This window comes from Protopterus annectens, chromosome 11.part0 (genome assembly GCF_019279795.1).
Source record: "Protopterus annectens isolate FY-2018-M chromosome 11.part0, PAN1.0, whole genome shotgun sequence".
NCBI lineage: Eukaryota > Metazoa > Chordata > Ceratodontiformes > Protopteridae > Protopterus > Protopterus annectens.
In genome coordinates, this window is record NC_056745.1 from 342,357,147 (window position 1) to 342,382,671 (window position 25,525).

A 25,525-nucleotide genomic window follows, 5' to 3' on the forward strand; every position below is an offset into this window, starting at 1 on the left:
TTAAAAAAACACAAAGTAAAAACTTACCTACATGTTGTTAGCAGGGGGGCAAGCCCCCCTGCACCCCCACATCCCCTGCAATTTAAATTTACCAACTCCAAGATCGCACTACAGTGTGGAAGATGAAAATCTTCCCATTACAAATTATACGGAGATGTCCGTTCTGAGCATTCAAAATTCCAAAAGTCGATCATATGGCCTCGCCCATATGAAAGTTGACTTTTTGGGATTTCATTCATCTGTAGGGGACCCAGAAATATATATGCGTATATATATATATATATATATATATATATATATATACATATATCTGTATTTATACACAAACAGCTAAGAACATGTTTGCACTGTCACATAATTTCATATACTGTACATATTAGCTTATTAATTATTTATACTACAGGCAGACAGCTAAAAATGCTTTGGTTTCTGTAGACCACATGCTATTTATTAATATGATAATTGTATAACATAGTAATTTCTTTCAAGATATTAAACACATGTACAAAATGGCTAACATTTTATAGCCACCACATCCTAGGCAGAGAGAGGTGTGGATGGGGTTGGAGTAGCAACTGAATGACCAGTACAGTCATTAGTGAGAAATATACTGCTGAATACCTTATTTTCAGAATTTAAAGTGTGTTGAATACAGCAAATTTAAATGTTCTGAGTAAGGTATGCAAGGTATAGTACAAAGCAATAATTTCAATGGAAATATTTGCAAAGCTTGAATAAAGTAACCGTCTCTCAAACAGGCAAGCTGTACATGAACATCAAATTCAATAACTTGAAGGAAATCAAAATATCTTTAGTTCAACGTGCAGTAAACAATAAAGATATAATATTACAGATGGCTTTAGTAGAGATACTTCATGAAAATATTTGCTTTTCTGCTTAGTACATATAAGCATATAAGAAAAATGGATTCAGTCCAAATGATACAGAAATAAGCCAACAGAGTCAGTGCAAGTACAAGCATGAATTCTGTGCTTTACTTATTAATAAATGTAATAATGTAAGAAAGATTTGAGCACATGTCTATGATAGGTAAGCGACCCTCCTCTAAATCTTTTATACGCAGCTGGAGGACATTCCAATAATCTGAACAGGAACAAAGAAGCCTCAATAGACTGTCCTAAGATACGTGTGAGCATGCAAACATTATTCTGAAATAAAAAAGTTGTCATTCTTCAAAGAAATGTGTTGAATAATAACTGATTTTTTGATTTCTTTTGTAAGTATAAATCCAGAAGTATTTAAAAAAAAATATAATACAAGAAGTATACAGCTGCAGAGCAATCTGTATCAGCAAATGTGTTACTATTTCTTACATTACACCTGATTATCTTTTCTAGCCACTCAGCCTTCTGTCTCTCTTCCTTAATCTCTATCTAGACACCTTCTCGCACTCTCTGTACCTCTAATCAGCAACTTCTACACACCTACCAACCTAAGAAAGCAGTTGTCAAAGTCGAATATAAAGACTCCATCACCCAAATTTGGAGCAAACTTCCTAGAGACATATGTTCCACCAGTCACTCATCCCACTTTTTGTAAGAAAAACTTAAACATCATCTGCTTAACACCAAAATCTGTCCTTGGCAAGCCCCAACTTAACTCCTCTCTTCCCTCTTGGGAACCGTGTCTGTAACCCCCTCTCAACAATATATTCCCTGTATTGGGGGTATTTCTCTACTTTATGCTCATTCTGATGGATCAAACTCTTGATGTAAATTTGTAACTAAATCTCTCTCTGTAAACGTAGGATAGATATAACTACAAGTGTTTAATCAACTTGCCATCGCCCATAAAATACTTTATCAACCTGCCAAGACACCCATCCTATCTAACCTTATTCACCCCTACTATAACCTGAAGTCCCAAGATCTTCACAAAAACTTCTTGTAAATATCAATAAATCAAACAATAGAGCTGAAGACTCTCTCTTCTCTAATACTGTTGGAAAAACCTGGAATCGACTTCAGTCTGAACTTTCCACACTTCCCTCTATTGCTTAAGATCTTCCTCAAAACACACTGGATGTGCCCCTTTTCTAAACCTGACTGACCAACATGCTCTTGTTACTTGGTTCAACCTTACCTTCTCATCTCTGCAACAATTTCATCTTAACAACTACTATTCTACCTCTCCATCACACTCTTACTTATTACTGTATTCTTAAAAAAGTGACATGTTGTACTACTAGACGTATTACTCAACTGCTACTCCATTTTACTTTATTTTTATCTTCCTTTCTTATCTACGTTTATACTGTACTTTTTAGTTATTATTCTTTCTAAACATTTAATTGTAACTTCATTAGTAATTGTACTAAGTCTATTCAAATATTTTGCATTTTTTTATACTTTATAAATGTGTGACCACCTATTTTTTTTTCTTTACAGTGAAAGTATTTGCATTTTAAATATGTACTGCTGTAGATGTGAACTTTATTTGAACTGTTTGGAGCTTATCTTCCCGGACCTCTACTGAAAATGGACATATATCCAGCTAGACTAGCCCAGTCAACAAATGTAAAATAAATAAATAAATAAAATAAATACATTTTGCTGTTGAATTCTAATTATTATTGCATAATCAATATCTTATACTATGAATGCATATAGTGTTATTTTTCTGTAAACTGTATGTTTTTTGGAGCTTTTCTCCTTGGGACTCCACTAAAAACAGGGCACAAGCCCAGCTGGACTAACCCGATTAACAAATGTCAATAAAATAAAATAAAAAAAATAAAAATATCTCCTTCATATAAGAAGACTGCAGATGTAAAATAATCACCACTTGATGTCATTATAATGATTGTTCAGAGTTTTCGGGTACCATTTTCCTGATTCTTTTTCAGAGTAAAGATTTAATAAAAATAAGAAATCACTGTTAATAAAGACTGCACTGATTGTATACAATATGAGTGAATATATTTTTCTCTCTGACCTCCCTCGCTCTTTTTTACTTTAATTATGCATTTTTTGTCTTTTATTTTTTTTCCTTTGTCTCTCATTTATGTTCATTTTTCCACAGGTCCAATATCCCTATGAGCAGCCTAACTATATTTCTCCCATGTCAGACAACATTCACCCTCTACCCATTCATGGATGTCAACACAGGATTTGGGTGATGGCACCGGCCCTGCAGGTACCCTGAAACAGTGCAACCTGGTCAGGACACAGACCGTAGGCTTTTAGACTTGCTTGAGGATGTGGTGGAGCAGATAGTGGAAATATAGCATTGGTCAGGCCAGGATGCACTTCAGCAGCTTCAAGACTCACTGCCCCAGCCACTGCTGACCACTGTGCTGCCACAAGGTTCCACCCCCTCAACAACAGGGTCCTCCACTGTAAGATCATTAGACAGTGGAAACATTTGACATTCACTGGACTGGGTATTCTCCTGTGATGAATTCCTATTCACCTCTCCCCTTCCATAATCTTCTTTTCTATACCCTCTGACCTTGTTCCTACCTGAACTATGCTCTTACATAAAAATATTTGAATAACAGGGGGCTATTCCCCACAAAAATGTAGCACCCGTCCTCTCCCACCTCCTCCAGCACAACCCTTTTGATGTGTTCCTTCTGTGTTTCCTTCTTTGTAATGTCTTCCCTTTTTCAATCTTTCCTATTTTCCTTTTTCCACTTTTTTAAAGAAACCATCAGGGTGTATAAGGCTACTTCTATAGAAAACATATAAACCCCTTTATATTTTTAAAAGTTAATGAAAATAGCAGTGCTCTGCACTATTTGCCTTAAATACCTATAATCTGCTTGCACATTGTCACTTCTGAAATTACATGAGCGCTTACATTTTCACATAGTACTTCATACATACTTAAGGATTAACTTCTACAACTTTACATGTTTCATTACAGGGAGTATTTTTTATCAAAAGCTTTTGCATTCACTTAGTGTAAATAACCTGCGATTACTGTAATAATAATCCAGTAACCACTATGGAAGTGTGAATCTTGGGACTATAAATACTACCCTATATGTATAGTACAGTAGAAAAACATACAAGTATGCATACATGTGTACATGTTCATGTGTATGTATAAAAGGGGCAAGTGATAAATGAATAATGTGAAAGGCACATAATTACACAGTACAGAACAATTACATAGTTTAGGAATCACTCAGTATAGCTCAATCATTAGTTAGTGCATTACTTCATTTAACTAAATGTGCTCTAAATAGAATGATGAAGTTCAGTCATACCTCTCAACCTTTTAATGCAAAGAATCTGGACAAAGCTTGACAAAATGGAGGTACAAATAGGGACATATTTTAAATATTGCTTTTATAAACTTAGAAAGTTGCTAGAATAACAGGATTTGTTTTTAATATACATTGTCTAAAGGATTTAAAGTGTGAAACTCACATATATGTTATTATTTAGTGACTTCAATCCTGAGATCATTCCAATGATTTGCCAGGAAAAAAAAGGGAACAGGCCAAAAATATGAGCCAAACATCTAAACATTCTGCGAAAATATTTTCAGTTGAGAGGTATGAGTCCAGTAATAACCAAAGTAAGCTAGCAAACTTCTTAAAAACAGCTGCACTGGTAGACTTCATTGAGGCATTCACTGAGGATTCCAAAAAAAATCATTTCTCCATGTAAAGGGCTGAAAGTAAGCTACTGTAAATTCACAGCTCCAAGGTTGTTGGACCTCAGTGAATATAACAAATTCTTTACTTAGAATCTCTTTGCCTCACTTGGAAACTAGTTACAGTCAAGTACATTGAAAACTGATGAATACAGCAACAACAACAATAACACAGCAGTGACTGGGAGCCAACTGTCATTGGACTGACAAACTCTGGTGTTCTCTATATTGACGTATTATTCAAATCACTAGAACAGCTCTAGCGCCAGCAGGAAGGAAGGAATTAGTAGAAAAAATAAACTTTAGAGGTGTTCTATTATTGAGCAAATAAAGAGAGTATACCTTGACCATCACAACCGCCAGGCTACAGAGGATTATGAACTGCCAGGCTACAGAGGAATATCCTCAGTGCAAGGACTGACAGATTCTTCTGTACATCATAGTTATAGTTTAATATCTAAAGTATGTGCACATTGCAAGGAAACATGAAATGTACTGGTGACTATTGTACACATCATCTGATCAGATTTATCAGGAATATTCAAATAGGTCTGAAATATGGAAAGCAATCAGAATTAATGCCTAGTAAATGCAGTTAAGAATCTCTTAAGGACCCATTAGCCCATGAGAACTCAGAACATCTTAAGTTTTACTTTTTGTCATACATGCAGCTGAGGAAGAAATTGAAAAACTCTGGAATGAGTTTGCAATCGACATCTACTGCAGATGCTGAAATGATAAATGACACCATTCAAAATCATCAGAACTAGTTGAATGAAAATTATACTGAGGTTCAAGACTAGTTCAGCCAGCAAGAAAAATCATTGCACATTATAAGGTGACATCTTATGTCAGCAGCTCAAGGCAGCATCTTTTAAAATGATCCAAGACATCAAGAACGAATGTCTGCAAGAGAAATGCCAGGAGTTTCAGACCTATTTTAAAAAACATGGCATACAAAGCTTTGTTCAGGTTGCAACACATATTTATAATCCTAGCTCTAATCTTCCTATTCCTGACTGATCCAAAGATGTGTTGAGACTCATGTGAGATGATTAAGCCATTCCAACTAAATGAAAGTAATAGTTTAAGACAGTCTTGAACTGTGAGCCTTCTGAGACAAATGGTACAGTTAATTCAGTGACTCAACAATCTGTAAGAGAAGCTATTGCCAGCCAAACTACAAATGAAGAAATAAAATGCATACTTAAGACAAGAACAGCAAAAACAAAATGGAATATTGAGTACAGTCTCAAATGCTGGAATTGAAGAACTGGTACATTAGCTACATAAATTTACTGCACAAACATACAAAAATGATAAGTTTCAGATGATTTTTGAGAAGACAGACAAAGTAACAGCCTTCAAAATGAAATGAAAATAAGTGTATAGAAATTCTCAAGACAGTTCCTTAATTTTCTCTTCAGGGAAAATCCCTTTCTGTAGTCGCCACAACAATGCCTTTCTTAACTTTGAAGAAGTCCTTCCAGAAAACCACTGCTGATTTAGGCCACCTCATAGGATAGCAAACATAATCTTCATTACCAGACAGGTCCAAGAAAAGTTGTAGGAGTACCAAGTCCTGTACTTGGCTTTAATTTAATTGACAGTGGTCTTTCATTCCAGCAGTCATGAAATCACATGGAAGGTAGTGGCAAAATATAGTTACCCTAGTGAATTCATTAAGGTCTTGAGCATTTCTCATGCTCGGATAACTGCCAACATTCTATTTAGTGGAATGGAGCAGTTCCATTCTCTACCTAAACTACAGTTATAGAAGGCAATATCATCACCCACAAAGTTGTTTGCTTGTGACACCTGGGTATTATAACTATTATCATTTAAAGAGTTGTGTAGTTGCCAGCAATTATGCTTCCAGAAAATCATCTACATCCCATATAGACACCGTGATTTTAAAATGGAGGCTCAAGATTGGGTCTCAAATAATAGCCAGCTTATTATGTGTTGGAGACATGGATACCAAGAAATTCCTGCTGAAGGCAAAGCTTGACAGGCAAACCTGTTCATCCATGTCAAGAACACATAAAGCTGGCTATGATTAGAATCTTAATGATAAATTCCTTGCAGTGCATAGAACTTTATCTCCTCCATGTACTACTAGTTACAGAAAACTAAGTGTAGGAGCACATAGTGTTTTACTGGCTTTTCAAGGCTTTGAATGCCAGTAAAACACTTCTTGCTGTCAGGCAGACAGCAGGCAGGAACAAAGTGGTTATGTAGAATTAACAGCTTTGACAGCTGTTGGATACTTTGCTCTGTGACACATTTTGTTTGTAAGAGTGGCATATTGAAGTATCTAAAGGCTTTTAAAGCTGTTTTATTTCTACCACAGTTCTTTACCAGCTGGCACTGTCCATTACTAGCTCATAGTGTGAGAACTAATCTTAACAGAACTTAGGTATCTTTAACAAAGTTTTGCTAAGCACCTCTAAGTGCTGTTATGATTGAGTCTTGTGCTAGGAAAGTCATTAACAAGTTTACTTTTTCCTCTAACATCAGATAGAAATTGTTGTGTATGTTATACTATACTGATACTCTCACTGAATCAAAGACACTCTCAGAAAAGTTTAACCGGACCAGACATTCTGTTCAGGTGTTTACATTTCAGCCTCAGAAATGGATTTTATACTCCCAGTTCAGTCAAAGACTCAGATTCAATGCAGTCAAATGAAATGTTGCAAAGACACACTGAAGACATATCACATGAAAACACATTTCACCTTAATAATCTTTGAACAACTTGTCATCAGCTGATCTTTGTAACTCCAGAACTTCAATCAAGCAGTGGCCTGATCTGAAGAGAAATGTTCAAAGAAATATGCAGGAGAGTCTCTGTTTCTCTCTGTCTATATCAATGTCTGTGTGTGTGTGTGTGTGTGTGTGTGTGTGTGTGTGTGTGTGTGTGTGTGTGTATGTGTGTGTGTGTGTGTGTGTGTGTGTGTGTGTGTGTGTGTGTGTGTGTGTGTGTGTGTGTGTGTGTGTGCATGTGAGACAGAGAGCAACTGAAGGAAAGGAAATGGAATCCCAATCAGCAGTCGACTTTTCCACATGGAATCTACAATGCTAGAGGCCATCTTTGAAACAAGAGGTATATTTTTCGGATTTGCATCTGGTTAGTCAACAACACCCCAACCTTCAGCAGCACCAACATATTCTTTTTGGGATTTCTTGAAGGATCACAAGACATGTTGAGATTTTAATCCACCATACAAAACAAAACTTGAAAAGGGATATTTTTCAATGCTAAAATCAATGGGCATACCCACTTAAGGATGAGCAACATAACAAGTACAGTTTTAACTCAGGTTTTAGGGATCCACAGCAAGGTTTTCCTGCAGCAGCGACTAAAACACCTGCTCCACCTGTTACAGCCTTTCCTCCTATTCATGCTGACAATGACATTAATGCTTCACATCCTCTCCCAGACACTTCACATATTAGGTTGGGCTTCTGGGATCTAGGAATCAAAATGGTCACTTTTTTACCCTTTCACACACAAGCCTTTGAGATGCTGGGGGAGATCGAGTAATGGAAAAAAGGCAAAGAGATGAATGAATACTGGACAGACACCAAGAGGCAGAGGACAGACAATGATGGGGAGTGGTCGTGCAAAGGAAAGACCAAGAAGGAATGCTCAACATCAATAAACCTTGATGTTTCTGCAGTTTCTACAGCTCCCAGCTCACTAGTTTTGAATTTAACAGAGTCTTCCTGAGTGAATCACACTTAGTATTTTAAACCGAGGATTCACTTTTATCCCGCTCAATGTGCTTGTTTACCCAACCTATTAAAGGACCTATGGATGTATCTGAGTAAGCTGAGCTTGCAAATTATTTTGGATGATGTTTTGGATAAACCATCAGGAAGAAATTATACATCAAATGATATGTTTAATTACACCGCAAATAGCACTTTGATAAATAAGAGCCATAGAAGAAAAAGTGTTTATAACCCACCCCTACAGAATACACTCCAGACTTTCCAGAAAATGTGTGTGACCTGCGAGACTTACTCAAAAAAAAAAAATAACAGCTTTAAAAGGTTTAACTTCACTCCAATTGAACTGACAGCACTTTGTGAGCTAGAAAAGGATAAACGTCTATGCATTATGAGGGTGGAAAAGGGGACAGGGATAGTCCTCATAGAACAGGCTCACTAAATCAGCAAAGCTGAGTCAGGCCTTGTCAATAATGAATAATACAGTGTTGTGGACCTCAAAACAGTCTCACATAACGTTGCTGGCATTGACAAACTGATTAAATAATTGGAAAGGGAGAATTTCATTACTTTTGATGAGTATCAATACATGTACATGCCTAACCCTAGTCTAGGGAAGTTTTTTGGTATTCCAAAAATGCATAAACACAGCTTGATGTTTTTTATGGGAATATTGATACTCTGCTGGAAGTCCGTGAACTGAAGTGGCAACTATTACTTGGGGCTGATTCTTTCCCTGGGCTTAATGAAACACTTAACATTAAATGTGCACTAAGTTGGCTCAGGTAACCCCTTTGCAACCTTGCTGCCTTTAATCTTTGTTTTTCAAACTTGTTTCTGCCTTGTTTTGAGTTTGTTTGAATTTTATTACCTTTTATTACCTTTGATAATGTTCAGAAATTGGTAGTAGTTTTTCTTTTGAAACTAAGACGTCAGTTTTTTTAGGGTGGATTTAATTGTACCTAAAACAGTATATATTGACTTGTACACTGCATTTTTATCATTGCAATGTTTTTATGAAGAAATTCTTGCTACAAATAAGGAACGAAACTGCTCAACACAGGTTCTGCTTTTTCTGTCTGGCCTGGTACAAGACGTTTTTATTTTATTTAGTTTTTTTTTTCTTTCTGCAATCAGTTTTTGAGTTTATGATATAAATATATTTATTATTTCCGAACACCAAATATATTGTTGCTTCTCGGCTAACTGAATGAATGAGTGAATAAATGAAAGGAATGCATGAAGTAACCACTCGGCCATTTTATTTAATGACACGTTGCAATGTAGTTCTACAACAGTTATTTATTAGTACAAGTTGACTGCATATGCAAAATGTTATAGGACTAAATCACATTTTTTTCTGGTGAAGGAACACTGTTTAAGGTAGGAATTATTTTGCATCATAGCATCCAGGAATTGGAATACTACATGAAAACTCTACTTATTTATTTAGGCTTTATATACTTCAATGGTAGATTTGCTTAATAAAGATAAATATTTTTATTTGTTTGCTTTGGAAATCAGACAAAGCCCACTAGGCACAATGACCAGGCTGATTTATGCACTCATCCAAGCTGAATGCAGGGGAAGGTTATTCATATGAAACTGAAATTATGACCTTCATACCGAATACGCTGGTCTTCAGACTTAAAACAGCAGAAGTTTGATCTTTTGGAAGAACAGATATTTTAATTTTATCTCTTTATTTTGATAACAATTATTCACCTATTTTCATATAACAGAAAAAACAAGGTTGGCTATACCTGAAAGGAATTGTTTCAGTTTTAGTGCAAGTCAAAGACAGGACAACATGTACAAACATTTCTATTTCTTTTACAAGTCAGCTTTAAACATCTTTTCTAATGGCTAACAATATATTTTCATTCCTTTATCTCATTCATTTACATCATCACTGTTGGAGCAACTATGTACCTGCTACCTTTTCTTACAATTAGCAGTATACCTCACATTAATGGACACAACAATGGCCGTAAGAGGTGACACTAGAGGCCAATAGCCAGTACATTTGAAGAATCACCAATTGCTGCAGATTTTTACAAACATCTTAATTATTTCTTTAGTTCTTTAATCCTCTGCAATGCATAGCTAACAACACATCATTAAAAAGTCTGTGCCTAGTTATAAAATGCATTTTTTATCATAATTTCCGCTGATAAATTAACAATGAACATGTTCACAGTTCATTTCCAGTAATAACCCAGAACTCTGCCCTAATGATATCTAATGATATGCTTCACTCTCTGTCCTGCATTTTAAACACACATCCTAAGATCATCCTGGTAGTGGCACTGATTCAGAGTATTTTATGCCACAGCTTGAGATACAAGCAAAAATCATTTTACAGAATAGATACAAACATAAAACAAGCAAGAATAAGTTTTCTAATGTACTGGTGTAACAAAACATAAATAAGAATCAGCAACAAGTCAGTAAGAGCTGTGTACCCAGAGGAGTGCATCTGGATGCTTTCCAGACCCCTGCTTCCTAGCCCCTGTATAAATGGCAGCATCTACATTTAGACATTAGCACAGAATCTGCTAACCAAAATATCCTTTTCATCCTTAAGTATAGACACAGCTGCTTGATTCTGAAATTTGGGAATTCTCCATTCTTTATCGAATTACCTTTTGAGTTCCTACTTATCTAAACATTTTGCCTCTCTTCATGTCTGTATTGTCCCATACTTAGCTGCTATTTGGGTACTTAGGTATACCATTACAGTGGTGAAGTGTAGACATACTCATTTTAATTCAAAGAAACACATCTGTTAACTTTCAAACAGGATTCAAACAGTTATGTAATAATCTGTAGGCAGACAGTCTACAAATGAGAGGGTGATGTCAGTAATTGCATTTTCATACGAAAGCTTTTGTTTATGCTACAATACGACACTGTTTGTTAGCGTGACAATGACAATGGGCCTCTTTAGGTACGTACTTATAAACATAAATACACATGGACTGATTTATTTTCGCTTTGTTTTTGTGAACTTGTCATTGAGTCTGTCATAGCATCAAGTTCAGTCTTTACGAGAGAGTTAGCATGATTTAATTATTCTTTAGTGCAGTGAGATGCTTATTTTTTCTGCACAAATACAAATGTTTTACATCAGCATCAAGCACTTTCAGCCGATTAGACTGAAAGAACTGCACAGGATTAAGATGTCCATTGTGTAATGAAAAATTATATGCAGCCTTACAAGTGCATATTATACAGTGCTACATCACACCCATGGAAATACAAAGGTGAATCTTGAAAGTTTAAAATGAAATATTTTGTCCTCCATGCTAAACTAGATTAATAAATTCATGTGCAATATTTGACACAGAGACTGCTTATCTTTCATTTAAGGGTAAGGGTAAAACAAGTGTGAAAGAAATATGGTTGTTATTACATCAGTGCTCATGAGACAACACATTGTGCAGCATACCTCTCAATTATACATATTTTCACAGAATGTTCAGATTTTTGCCTCATACGTTTGGTCTTTTTCTCATAAAATGATGGTTTTCTGGCAAATCATTGAAGGTTAAAGTCAGAAAATAATGACAGTCATTTGAGTTTCAGGTTTCATACCCTTCAGAAAATTCATGCTAATGCAAAACCTGTTATTCTATCAACTAAGTTTTTAAGAGCAATATTTAAAGTGTCCCTATTTTTGGGCCTTTGCCCCCCCCCCCATTTTTCATAGCTTTGTCCAGATTTCTTGCTCTAAGAGGTTGTGCAGTTATTACTTTGGAAAAGTAATTGTGTTATAAATATGTAGAGTTCAGCAAAATAAGATATGTAGTGCACATATTGCTGTGATTATGCTAAAAAATGTCTAAATTATATCCTGGTTCAGAGTTGCTATAGAATGAGACTTGACCTTAATTATGCTTAGAGGGATGCTTAACAATTGTTAAGCAGCCACTATGCATTATTAAGGTCGAGCCTTCACTAAAAGAAGAAAGTGTTGACCCGTAAATAGCAGGAGGACATGAAATGGCTTTATTTCAGCTCCTGTTTCTGCCTTCTGTGTGCTAAAGTTCACTCAGTAGTTTAGTTACAAGTGCTTCCTTTAGACAGGGAATATGTAAGGATGTCAACCACTTCCCCACTGCTTTACTGGCTTTCAAAGCCAGAAAAACACATTGTTTTTTTTTTTTACTTTTGATTAATTTGTAGTACTTGGAGAAGATACATCTCCATGCACTACAAAGAATTATGAGCTGGCCTGCAATCATAACCCAGTATTATGTGTTCTCAACATGGATGCCAATATTCACCTCTTGAGCTTCAATCTTGAGCTGAATTTGTTGGTGTTCATGTCTCAAACACAAAATAAAGTGGTTACAATTGCCGAAAATTCTAATCCTCTGTAATTTGAAAATGCTATAATCAGAAAAATACTTCTTAAGGTCATGTACTCGTCAAAATTAACCGTATTGCAGAGACCAGTCTATTTTTAGGAAAAAGTTCATACTTGTATTTAGAAAGTGCTCTCATTATGGCAATCCAGATATCACAAGTACATTAACAAAAATAAGTACCCTATACAGGATTTATACTGTGTTAACTAAGAAGGCATTTAAAAACTCAGTCACACTTTGTTTTGAATATTTAATTTTCTGTATTTCAAATGCAGACTTCAAAATAGCAAGATTTGTTTATTTATTTTATTTATTGACATTTGATTACCAGAAAAGTCTGACTGGGTGGAAGCCCATTTTCAGTGAAGGCCAATGGAGAAAAGATCCAAATTATTACAAAACATGTTAAGAGCAATAATTTTACAATCTTCAAAAATAAAAACATTTGTAGTTGCAAATTAGACATCATTTAAAACCTTGGTTAATAATTGATACAAGTTATATGACAATCATTTAATAAAGAAATTGTAGACAGTTTGTAGAGATATTAAAGGTAAGTTAGTCTAATACAAACAGGAATTGCAACATGAAGTGAGGAGAAATACAGACTTATGGTATATTTAGAGAGAAAGTTAGGGAAGAGAATTTGATAGAAGCCAAGTAAATGAAGAAAGGTGAGTAAGAAAATATAAGGAATGAAAAGGTTCTTGTTCACATTTAGGGTTAAGTTAATCCTGGTTTTGAGCAAGAACAGAGCCAAGTTTTAGCTAGGAAGGCTTTCAGAGTGGTTTTGAAAGATGGGATGGAGGGTATTGAACTGAAGGATACAGGTAAGGAGTTCCAGGCCTTAACAACCTTGTACAAGTACAGACACTACCCAGCAGATTTCGTAGGTTTGTAGACAGCCAAGAGTTTTTGGTCACTTGATCACAAAGACTGTCTGGGAACATAGTTGTGTAGAATGTCTTTTGGTGCTGGACAGGCAGATGGATGCTGGATAATTTTATAGATTGTAAGAAGCTGTGTATGTATTAGTCGATGACTCTGTTCTAACCAATTTAGGCTTTTTAGTGCTATGCAGTGGTGGATTCTGAATGGGGTATTTGCTGCAAATTTAGCAACTTTGTTATAGCATTGTTCAAGTTTTAATTTTTGTGCAGCCTTGAAGTAAGTGAGGATGAGAGCACCATAAAGAAGTGTGGGGAGGAGATAAGTAGTGGCAGGTGTAGTTTTAGTTCCCTCATTGAGAAAGTCTTTGGGTCTGTAAAGTATTCTTATTTTTTGATGAGTTTTTCTTATGCAATTTTATGTATGCAGGTTGAATGTAAGATTATCATCCACTATGTCCCCTAATAATTTATTATGAGAAGTGACTTCAGTGGTCGTATTATCAAGAGAGAGGACTTTAATTTTTTTTTTTTCGTGAGAGAGGGATTTAGGAAAACAATTAGTAATTTGGTCTTTCTTGGGATGAGCAGGAGTTATGAAGCCATGTTTCAGTGGCTGTTAAAGTCTCATGAGTAATTTATTGAAGGTATACCATGTTATCAGATATGTGAAGGAGAGTGAAATCATATGTGCATTGTATTAGGGTGGCCTGTTCTGCAGATGTATAGAGGGTGTTGGCAAAAATGTTAAAAAGGAGGGGACCAAGGATACGACCTTGTGGTACATCAGTGGTGACTGGGAGGTAAGAAGAGAGTGTGGATTGTCATTTTACTGATACCTGTTGGACAGGTAGCTTTTGAGACACAAGTGTAGGCTGAGAGAGACCTAGTGAGGACATTTTAAGTAGAAGCCTGCTGAGTCAAAGGCTTTAGACAAGACTAGAAATAAGGAAGAGACTAGGTTGCCATTATCTCTAGCTTTATTAACCACGTAAACCAAATCACTACACAAACCAAGAAATAGCAGAAATGAGCAACGGAGCACAGTCCGAAGTAAGCTGGTTTATTTTAAAACAATAATGTTAGCAAAAACACACTTTCGGCGAGCCCAATGTCTCACCTTCATCAGACAAAAATACATATACGCATCCAGGTTTAAATGAGTATGTATCCATTGCCTGTGTTCTTAAACTTTTATCTACAAAAAGGTAGACATAGTGTTGATAAATGGTGTTAGTTTGCACAACCTGTCATATATACATAAAAATAAAAATATATTCTGCCCTTGGTTTTAAATGAACTAGGTACATTAATTAAATGGATGAATGCTGTTTGTTTTATGGACTATGTAGCTAAGCATTTAAGATAACTTTGTATCTAATATTACTTTAATATAAAAATGTTAATATATAAAGATTTTTAAAATTAAATTAGTTCATTAATTAGTGTGTATTTTATACACATATATATTTATACACATAATGTGTAATCATGATGAAGATTATTATGGTTTTATAAGTTTTTTAACTTTGATACAAGTTACCTTATAAGTTTTTAACATTAAAAAATTTGATTCATTATGTTTTACATTTGATATGCAGCACTAATTAAATTAAAGTTGATTGATTGTTGATTATTTAATTGAAACTATTTTATATAAAAATGCTAGTTAGTTGCTTGTATTTTTGTCTGATGAAGGTGAGACATTGGGCTCACTGAAAGCATGTTTTTTGCTAACATTATTGTTTTAAAATAAACCAGCTTACTTGGGACTGTGCTCCGTTGCTCATTTCTGCTATTTCTTGGTTTCTTTAGCTTTATTGACAATATATATATATATATATATATATATATATATATATATATATATATATATATAGATAGATATATAGGTGAGGAGGGCAGTGAGGCTATAAGAAGAATGGAAGCCATGTTGTGTAGGGGATAAGAGTTTTTCCTACAGGAAATAGTCGAACAATTGTTTTTGAATATGTTTTTCAAGTATTTTGTTGAAGGGAGATAAGATTGCTATAAGTTTGAAGTTATTAATGTCTGCTGAATTTCCTCCTTTGTGCAGAGGAATAATGTGTGACTTTTTCCAGAGAGAGAGAATGTGGAATTCCTGGACTGACCTATTTATAAGGCCTAAGATAGGATAGGCAATGCTATTGGCAGCTATTTTTAGATACTCACTTGGAAGGTCATCAGCTGAAGAAGAGCACAGTTTAAGATTTTTTTAAGAGTAGTTTTATATAGGATATAGGCACAGGTTTGAAGGTTAAAGTGAATATGGTGGTATGTAGCTGCTGGGCAGGGCTGGGATTAGATGTTAAGGAATCCTTGGTTAGAGATGCTATACTATCTATAAAATAGGAGATGAACTGTATTGCAGTTTTGAGTGATGAGTTATTGGGAGAGGGGGATGGGTTGAGTTTTTGGCCTGGATTTAAGATTTGTTTAAAGGATGTCCAAAATTTTATAGGGTTGTGTTTAATATTCTTCTGAAAGTTATTATACTATTTTTTGTCTTCCTTTGATTTTTAATACAATTGCAAATCATTCTAAAGTTGTACTCTTTTTGGATAGCTTAAATTGCATTATTTGTTTTTAGACTCTTCCATCTGGGACGTGCAAGGCTATTTAGGATATTTAGAAAAGTTGTACTGAATTCATTTACAACAGTTTCTAAGAGGAGGATTTTTAGGAAGTTCCAGTTAATAAATGATAGTGTAGTAAAGAATGTTTCTGGGTAAACTTGGAAAGATTGTATGTTATTTTATAGATATACTGTTTAACTGGATGTGTGAGATGCCTGATAATATAGATTGGGAGATGATCACTGAGAGTGTCTGACATTGTACCTGTGGCAGAGTATTTGCTAGGTTCTGATACACAGATCTCATCTAATTGGGAATTTGATGTCTTGCTATAATGTGTGGGGCTATTAACTAGTTGTGTGAAACCATATAAATTCATGCTAGATATAGAGGAGTTAGAGGTTATGTCCAACCAATTGGCATTCACTTCACCTAGTAGTATTTTTTCTTGTGGGAATATTATGGATATCCAGTGTAGGATATCTTCCAGTATAGCTATATTGTCATCTGGAGGGATGTAAAGCTCTGCTGAACTGAATTTTGGTATTGGTTTGCTATAAGGGGAAATGTGGTGGATTTTAGTAAATATTAGTGCAATACCACGACATTTACTCTTTATACAGTCATTATGGATGATATTATAGCAGGAGGTATAAGTTCTGAGTCATGTGTGCTGGATTTAAGCCATGTTTCAGTTACAGCAAGAAAAAACAAGCTTATATTAAGTTATCCAGGCATGTAGATCCTTAGTTTGATTTATGATGCTTCTAACATTTATTGCAGCAAAAATTAGATCACCGGAGTTGGGGATTTGCTGTTGTTGTAGAGAAGTGTGTGGGATAGAATTATTTTTGTGTTTATTGTGATTGGTGGGGTCAGGATTAGGATATATATCTCTTGTCATAGCAGGCTTTTAGTATATTGGGAATTATGCATACTTGCTTTTTTAGATTGGATTCTTGCACTTAATTTTGTTTTGATCTGAGTTAAATTGCAGTTAATCAGTCTATACTTGGAAGAGAGATGAGGGGCAATATTAAAAAGGTTTGGTGCAATGTGTGGAGAATGTAAAGAGGAAGTATGGATAGGTAGTTAGGACAGAGTTGGAGAGATGTTGATAAATATTATTCAGTCATGGCATGATGAAAGATGACATAGTAGAAGGAGAAGAATAAAGGGTAATCTGAAGAGTAGCATCACTAAATACAGGAATCTGTATTTTACAGTTGTCCGGCAATGGGGAAGTAGAAATCAAGAAGGAAACAAGAAGTGACAGGGCAGTAGGAGAGTCAGTGATGGCAGACTCTGAAAGTTTGTAAGAAGAAAAGTATTTTCTATAAAAGAAGACTGTTAGATTGTCCCGGTGTCTTCTCTGGAATATAAGGACTAGAGGGTTATAAAAGGCTAGTGATGTTGTCAAAATAAGAAGAAATGAGGGTTTATTTGGGAAAAGTACAAGATACAATGTGGAATAGCTAGGTACTATTAGGGATGGCAGTGATTATGAATGGATATAGTGCAAAGCAGTATTGGGGGGAGAAAGAGAGTTGGGAATGGGACTAAAAATTTAATGGAAATAGGGAAGAAGGAAACAAGAAACAGAAGTGTATGTATAGAAGTAATAAGGTCATTTGGAAAGGGTTTTGGAATAAGAGTCACAAGTGAAATGTGCATACAGGAAGTTTAATATTAGGGTAAGGGCAATTTGGGGGTAGGGGAGCAAAGCAAAATATTGAGTAGCAATCAGTTTATAGCCAGTACAAAGAAATTAACAAAGAGATGCCAAATTAATACAGGTTTTCTGTCATTTCCTGAGGCTAAATAACTGGTATATACAGTATAGTCTACCGATCAAGAAAAAGGGGATAGTGGTCCTTACAGTGGACAGACTATTTCACAATGATTTTCAATCTCAGAGCAGGTAAGTGATTAAGTCAAATCCACATCAAGATTCTTCAAGATAAATGTGCTTATGTTATACAATGACAAAATTCTCAGTAAACTTGTAGGAGTAGGGTCTTGCAGCAGAGCTTCTGCTGCATTGAGTTCAGATGTAGTGACTGCAGGCTATTATACAATACAACGAGAAACTTTTCAGTTAACTTGTGGGAACAGGGCCTTGTGTCAGAGGTCCTGCTATATTGAGGTCAGATGTACTGACTGCAGGCTATTATACACTGACAAAATTCTCACTAAACTTGTAGGAGTAGACCCTTGAGGCAGAGCTCCTTCTGCATCAAGGTCAGGTGTAGTAAATGCAGGACATTACATCATCTAGCGTAAGGCAAACTTTTAAAAGCAAGTCTCACTCAAACACTAACAGCCTATTTATGCAAAATATCTAAATGCATGCAATTTCCTCGTGCATAGGTAAGATTTTGAGGTTTTGAGCCATTTAGTTGCATTTCATAGTTGCTTGCATGTAACAATGCAAAATACCATAAACAATTTTAGATTTTCCTTGTAGTACATAATCTTTTAGAATGTAAAATGCTGTCTTAAGATTTACTGCAGGCTTTGTATGAAGTAAATTGCTGTCTTTCTAGACTATTAGAATATGTATTTTACAGCACCTTATATAAATGCCTCTAGGGGTAATGTAAGCTAAACTTTAAACAGCATCTGTGGTTTCCATTACAAACATTAACTTAGTAGAACTGATATGATTGTGTTGTCTTGACTCTGTAGATATTATGTAAAAATGATACACAATCTTGGTAGCAGAAACGTATCTTTCCATATGGAAAGGAAATTAAAAAAAATTATGAAAATGTGAGTAAAGAGTGTAAGAGGGATACTGATTCAAAATGGTGGCAGGAAATGACACCACGGTTTATGAATGGATAGTTTGCAAGAGGAAAAGTCAGGGTAGTGTGAGTAAACATAGAATGGTAGAAGAGACAATATATTTCTAATGTGTGTTGAAATACCAATACTGCAGTAGAATGTTTAGCTGTTCCTAAAATATTTGGTTGTTTATTCCCAAAATAGTTGAATCCTATTTACATACTGTTTACATGAGCTGGCGGTGACACTCTTTTTTTTTAAATTGTCATAAACTTCTTAGACTGACATTTATATATTTTTAGGCAAGCTTATACGGTTTATATCGCAATGAATGTTTGAGTGTGGAAAGGCCTACAAGACATCAAGCTAGTTCACAGAGCAGAGCAATCTGGTAGGTGCGGTGCATCATATTTTATGTGGTCATATGTCACTAGACTGTCAAGAAACACTCTGGTGTATGGTAACAAAACATATAGTTTATAATTCTGCAATGCCACATCCAGTTCTTTACAAGCTGTGTCAAAAATGTTGTGAAGCTAATAATTTTTCCTGGGTATTTTTTTAGAAAAAAGAGAAAAAAATATATACTGCAAGTAGCTGGTGACAACAGAATAAACAACAATGCAAATAAGAATCTGACCAATAATCAAATGAACCCGTGTAATGCATGCTGTAGTCAGTTTGTGAGTGCTATACACTAGAGTGTTGAGATTATTTATGAATTTTCTGACTTGAGTTCAGTAATTCATCAAATCTTCCAATGTAAAAAGCACCAGGCTGAAAAACTGTTCATATAGTCACACTTAAGTAGATACCACAGCTGAGTGTAGTATCATTAATGTGTCCCCGTTTAACCAACTGGGTCTGAGAAATTCTTTATCTAAATCTATTACTTCATTACTGTCTTATTCTGGGGCCAAACTGAAATTGCTGGATGAAACCATACTGTGTTGTATGTTAAAATCTGCCAGTATAACTTAATGTTTGGAGTGATCTCAGTTCAACAACCTAACATACCAGAAAGGTTTGCATGTGAACTGATGGGTGTGATTCATTGAATTCACAGTGTGCAAGTACAGGCAAAATGTACTGCAAAGCATAGAGCAGTAAGAATCAGTGATTCACACAGTTGCAATAACAGTGAGTCACATAAAATGAAAAACAGTGATTCATAATCGAAACACTAATGACGTACATGATCACAGAGGTTTACTAAGTAAAGCCATTTCTTAGAAATAGAATGCAGTGTGAAGTAATGCAGGATATAGAACAAACACAAAAAATGACCTTCTTGAACAGTATACTGACCTATTCACAGGTCTAAGTTGAAAAACAGGACAATGTAAAAATGATACTTCTGGAGGTGCTGCATGCGTTTCATACACAAAGGAGAGTTCCAGTGACACTAAGAGAATTTTCAAGGAAATGCAATATATGGAAGATGTGTGAGCAATAACTAGACCAAATTAGAGTATGAACCATTTGTAGGGTGACTGTAGTCAAGTCTGATTAAGTTAGAGTCTGCACTGACCTGCAAGACCTGAACACAGCAGTTTTACTGGCCTTACAGACAAGATACTCTACAATGAAACTCTTAATCCCCCCCAGCTGTTGCCTAATCATTAAACATATCCCACACCAACTTTATTTACAAATCAAAAAATAAAAATGCCATAGTACTTCTTAGATCTAGAACATGCCTTCTTGGCTCTGGCACTTAAACTATGGGACTCACTCTCCAGTAACCTCCACAACATAACAACACATATACATTCAATGATGCACCCTTTACCTACTTAAGACTGAAAGACACCCGCATATACTCCATTAACCCCCAATAATGTACATTTATAAAATTACCTTCACTCTACTAATATGTTTTCCCTTACAAACTAATTTCTTTAACTCCAACTTTGAAACCTAATTATTCCACCCGATCATCCTACTCCGCAACTAATCCAATACCTCCTTTTATTCACTCCATCACTCTCCACCTCTAAACCAAGTGAACTAACAACTCCCACTAACATTCCATGCTTAACAGCTTTAGTCTAACTCTCATTCTGATTCTTTGTGCGTATGTAAATAAATTCATTTTACATTTCTCTATACTGCTCTACTCAGTCTATATTGAACATGTCATAGTTTATATGCCAGTAACTATATACATTTGCATTATACATATTCAGTGATGTATTATACACTGGTTTGTATAACTATTGTACAGCCTTGGTCATATGTTCTGTACTCTCAGGCTATGTCTAAAATGGACCCACTCTGAATAGCACACTATTCCAGTCAACATAAATCAATCAATCAAACCACATTGTGGGAGCATTATCCCTCAAAAACTGTACACGTTATCTTCCTGATACCAACAAAATGCTTTGGTCCTTGATCCAAACCAGAAATGTTACCAGATAAACATAGATTGGATTATTTTGAGTTTGTGTACATTTTAATACATCTCTTGGTAGACACAGCTCTCTCACAATGTCTTATGGAATTTTCTCTGCTATAGACATTTTTTCAGCAGACAGCATCTTAAATCATTGAAAACGTATAGGCTGATGTTAATAACATTGATAACATTGTAGTCTGTGTTTAACAACATAACAAAGGAAGCCTTAACTATTTTCTGGCTTATTTATGAATTAACAGTCTGAAGAGGTTCTGTTTAAGAAGCATATATCTAAGCTGAAAAAAGTATTGAATGTAAACCATCATGCTTCATGCTTTATTGAAATATTTTAAAGTTTGACATCTATGCATTGTTAGTCATGGTTGTGCTAGGAAGTGGAGGTCAAACAGTATACAGATATAAATGAAATGACTTTGACCAGACAGTCCAGATTGCACTGAAAAAAGGACTGCTGCTGCTGCAGTACATCAGAAAACACAGAAAGGGTGACCCATCTAATGATGTGGTGCCCATTGCCAGCCATACCAATATCCTACTACTTGTCTGTCTCTCCCCAGTTGCCATAAAACACTGTCCAAATCTGCCAGTGTGCATACTATTTTAGTTTTTTACTTTTACAATCTTCAAAGAAATCTGTATTTAATTTAAAAGTTTTTATTTAAAAAGTGTACAGGGGAAGCACTGACAACCGTTTGATGAACAAAACAAAACACTGTCACATTGAAAACAAATGTGACATAAGCAACAGTAAACCTCTCTTCCTTTGAAACTCACAGCTATTATAAATGCACTAATTATTGTCTATGTGAAGGATGCAGGAATTCAAAAGACGATGTGTAATGCATTTGATAACAGCTTGGGACAGCCTTCAGAACACAATTGTCCTTTTTTTAGGGGCAGCCCAGGGACACCGTCTGGTGAAATAACTTGTTCAGAATTAAACATTAGATAAACAAAAACTGATAGAATCAAGCCTTGCGCTACAGGAAGAAACTCCTTAACAGTGTATAGCCTTACTCATCTGCACAAAGTACCAGATAAACTGTTGTAATCCAGTTCAGTGCAATTCACACCTGTTTACCTGAAAAAAAAAGATAAATTAAAAAAATGCATCAATAGTTAATATTTTAACATTAAACTCATAGACTTCATATCGCTCAACATATTTACCTCCAGATAATAAACATATTGTCAACAGTCAAGAAAACAAACAAACAAACCAAGGATCATACTCAGAATGTTTGGTTCATATGATAGTGCTTCTGTTTACTACAACTGATTCTTTTCTTTACACCATAACTACTCTGGGATACAGAAACTAAATTATTATACACATACAACACCCACACAGGCACACACATGTGACAATTAATTACTGCCCCTTGTATTAATGCTTACATGCAGATATTTGCTTGCAATTAAAGGAATAAGCAAATACATTAATAATGATAAACAACTGTACTTCATCTCACTGTTGTGAGAACCATATGATATATCAGTTGAGGGATGACATAATGGTTAAGATATTTACCTCACAGATAAGCGGTACAGGGTTTTATTCTTACTAAGGAAATCATCTAGGCTTAAAATGGTCCACAAGGGAAACTAGCCTACTACTTATCTACCTATTTAGAGTAACCCACAAGACTCCCTCATGGTGTCCTAAAATCTTAGCTCAAAAATCAAAGACGAAGGTCCCACAAATCAGGAAATACTTTGAAATATTTCTCATATGTACTTAGAAGTTTTGCTAGAGTAACAAGCTTTTCATTAGCAAATATATTTTGAAAGATACAAAGTCTGAAATTCCATGCCTGAAATTACTTAGTGACTGCAATCCACAGTAATTTACTAGAAACCCACAAATTTTACAAGGGACATACAAACATACTTCTCAACTTCTTTGATGAAGAATTCTGGACAAGCCAAAAATAAAGGGAGACAAGGGGACAAAAAAGGACATATTTTCTTCAATTTGTTAATCAGGTAAATCCACTAGAGAAAGTGTCCCTTTTCAGAGGCTACTGAGGTAATGCCTGAGTGCCTTCCTCAAAATTACATAAAAGGCCAGTGGAAGTGGAAGGATTCAAACCCGTGTACTTTTGACTACAGGAAGCAGTTTACTAACAGCTCCACATCCTTAAGTTCCAGACAACACTAATTCGCTTAAGGTGTTAATAGAACAACAGCAGGTATTGCATGGACATACATTTACTAAACAATAGGAAGTATGAAACTCTAATAACTGTAATTATTGAATGATTGCAGTCCTCAGTGATTTACCAAAAAAAAGTAATAAATGAAGGTTTGGTGTTTCATGCAGAGGATTAAGGCTCTAAGTTCTTAATGAGCTGTCTTTTGTAGCCAAGTGTATATGTTTTGATTCTTTCTATCTCTATTTGTCTACAGTATGACTCTGAGTCCTGGTCCTACCCAAACAGTGTGTGTGGGGGAGCATGTTCTGTATGATAACAATTATTACATTAAACTGACTAGCAATATTGACAACTTACCAAATTCAGATCTGAGTCTTAAGTCTTAGTCCAGGTCTATTCTGAGGAGTTTCAGAGGGCTTGGATCAGGACTGTTCTGAATTTGTTTACTCCAGGGCTTTGCTCTGGTCTTAGTCTGACTTCAGAGAAACACACACACACACACACACACACACACACACACACACACACACACACACACACACACACACACACACACACACACACACACACACACACACACACACACACACACACAAAAAAAAAAAAAACAATACTGACGATGCTGCTTCCTGAATACAAAATCAACTACTATAGCCTAGGTCTCGAAAGTGTACTTTGACTGTGAGCTCCAGGAAAGTGAGAGTGACTTCCTGGAGCTTTTTACATCACATGTCAGAGTAGTTCAACAGGAAATTGGGGAGATGGTAAGAGTGTGACAATTTTTTTTCTTTTTTTTAAATAGCTATAGAAGCCCCCCCAAGCTATCACTAGGCCCTATGCAGCTGCCTAGGTTGCCTTGGGCTGGATGCAGCCCTGATCACAGTATGTTGGAGTAAAAGTATCTCCATGGTGCTGTACACCATAAACAGTTTATTGATATTTAAGTATCAGTGGCAAAGTTTTATGTTACTGGAGGGCAAGGCATATGCTCCCATGGTGCTTTAGGAATAACAACATTTTTTTATTATACTGAATCATAAGGGGTATGAACGTAGTCTTATGAAGTACTAATAGCAAAGTTACATGCCACATGGTGAAGGAAGAATATGTTCCTGGTACACTGTATCATCAGAAGCATGTCTCCACTGTGATAAAGCATTCATAACTTAGCCACCTTAGGTACATCTAAATCATTGCACTTAAAATTTTCTCTTGCTCTCCCTCAGTCTCTCCATATGTCCTACCACATTCTTGCACTTTGTCACCAATACAGTCAGCATTCTCTGCTGGGAAAACCTTTTTTTTCTCTTTCCTGTAGACTTGGATTTATTTTTAGTATATGAGCAATGTCCATTGCTTAACAATAGCTTCCACTTCAACTGAAATATTTCGATGAACATAAGTTACTCCAATAAAATAAAAGGTGTTGTTTGGACAGATTTAGAGAGCGGATTGCTTAAATAAAACTTCACAGAAACATATCATCCTGAATTACAACCCACTGTGCCTGATCTTAATCTGATGAGAAGTCATCACATTATTATGAGGAGGAGCTTATAATGTCCAAATTTTTACTAAACCAAGTGGTAGATAAAAAATTACCTAAAATTATCAGAGGCATTTTTGGTAGCAAGCTCTTCTTCTGTTAAAGGATACTACAGAGTGCAAATACTGTGAGTGAAATTAAGTTGTGTAACTCCCATAGCCATGAAACTACATAGTGATTAAGATAATGCCTGAGAAAAGCCAGTTAGTAAGTTATATGCCTTACTGTGATTTATTATACCTTTTTTCCACTAACAGCAGGCTAGACAGTCCTGTTATGGGGCAAAAGAGTGTGCCAATAATTGGGTCACAGGAGTGACTATATAAATAATAGTGAATGTGTGTGCCCATTTATTAGTTCTGTCAGTTAAGTCATCAAACTAAGAGTGAAATA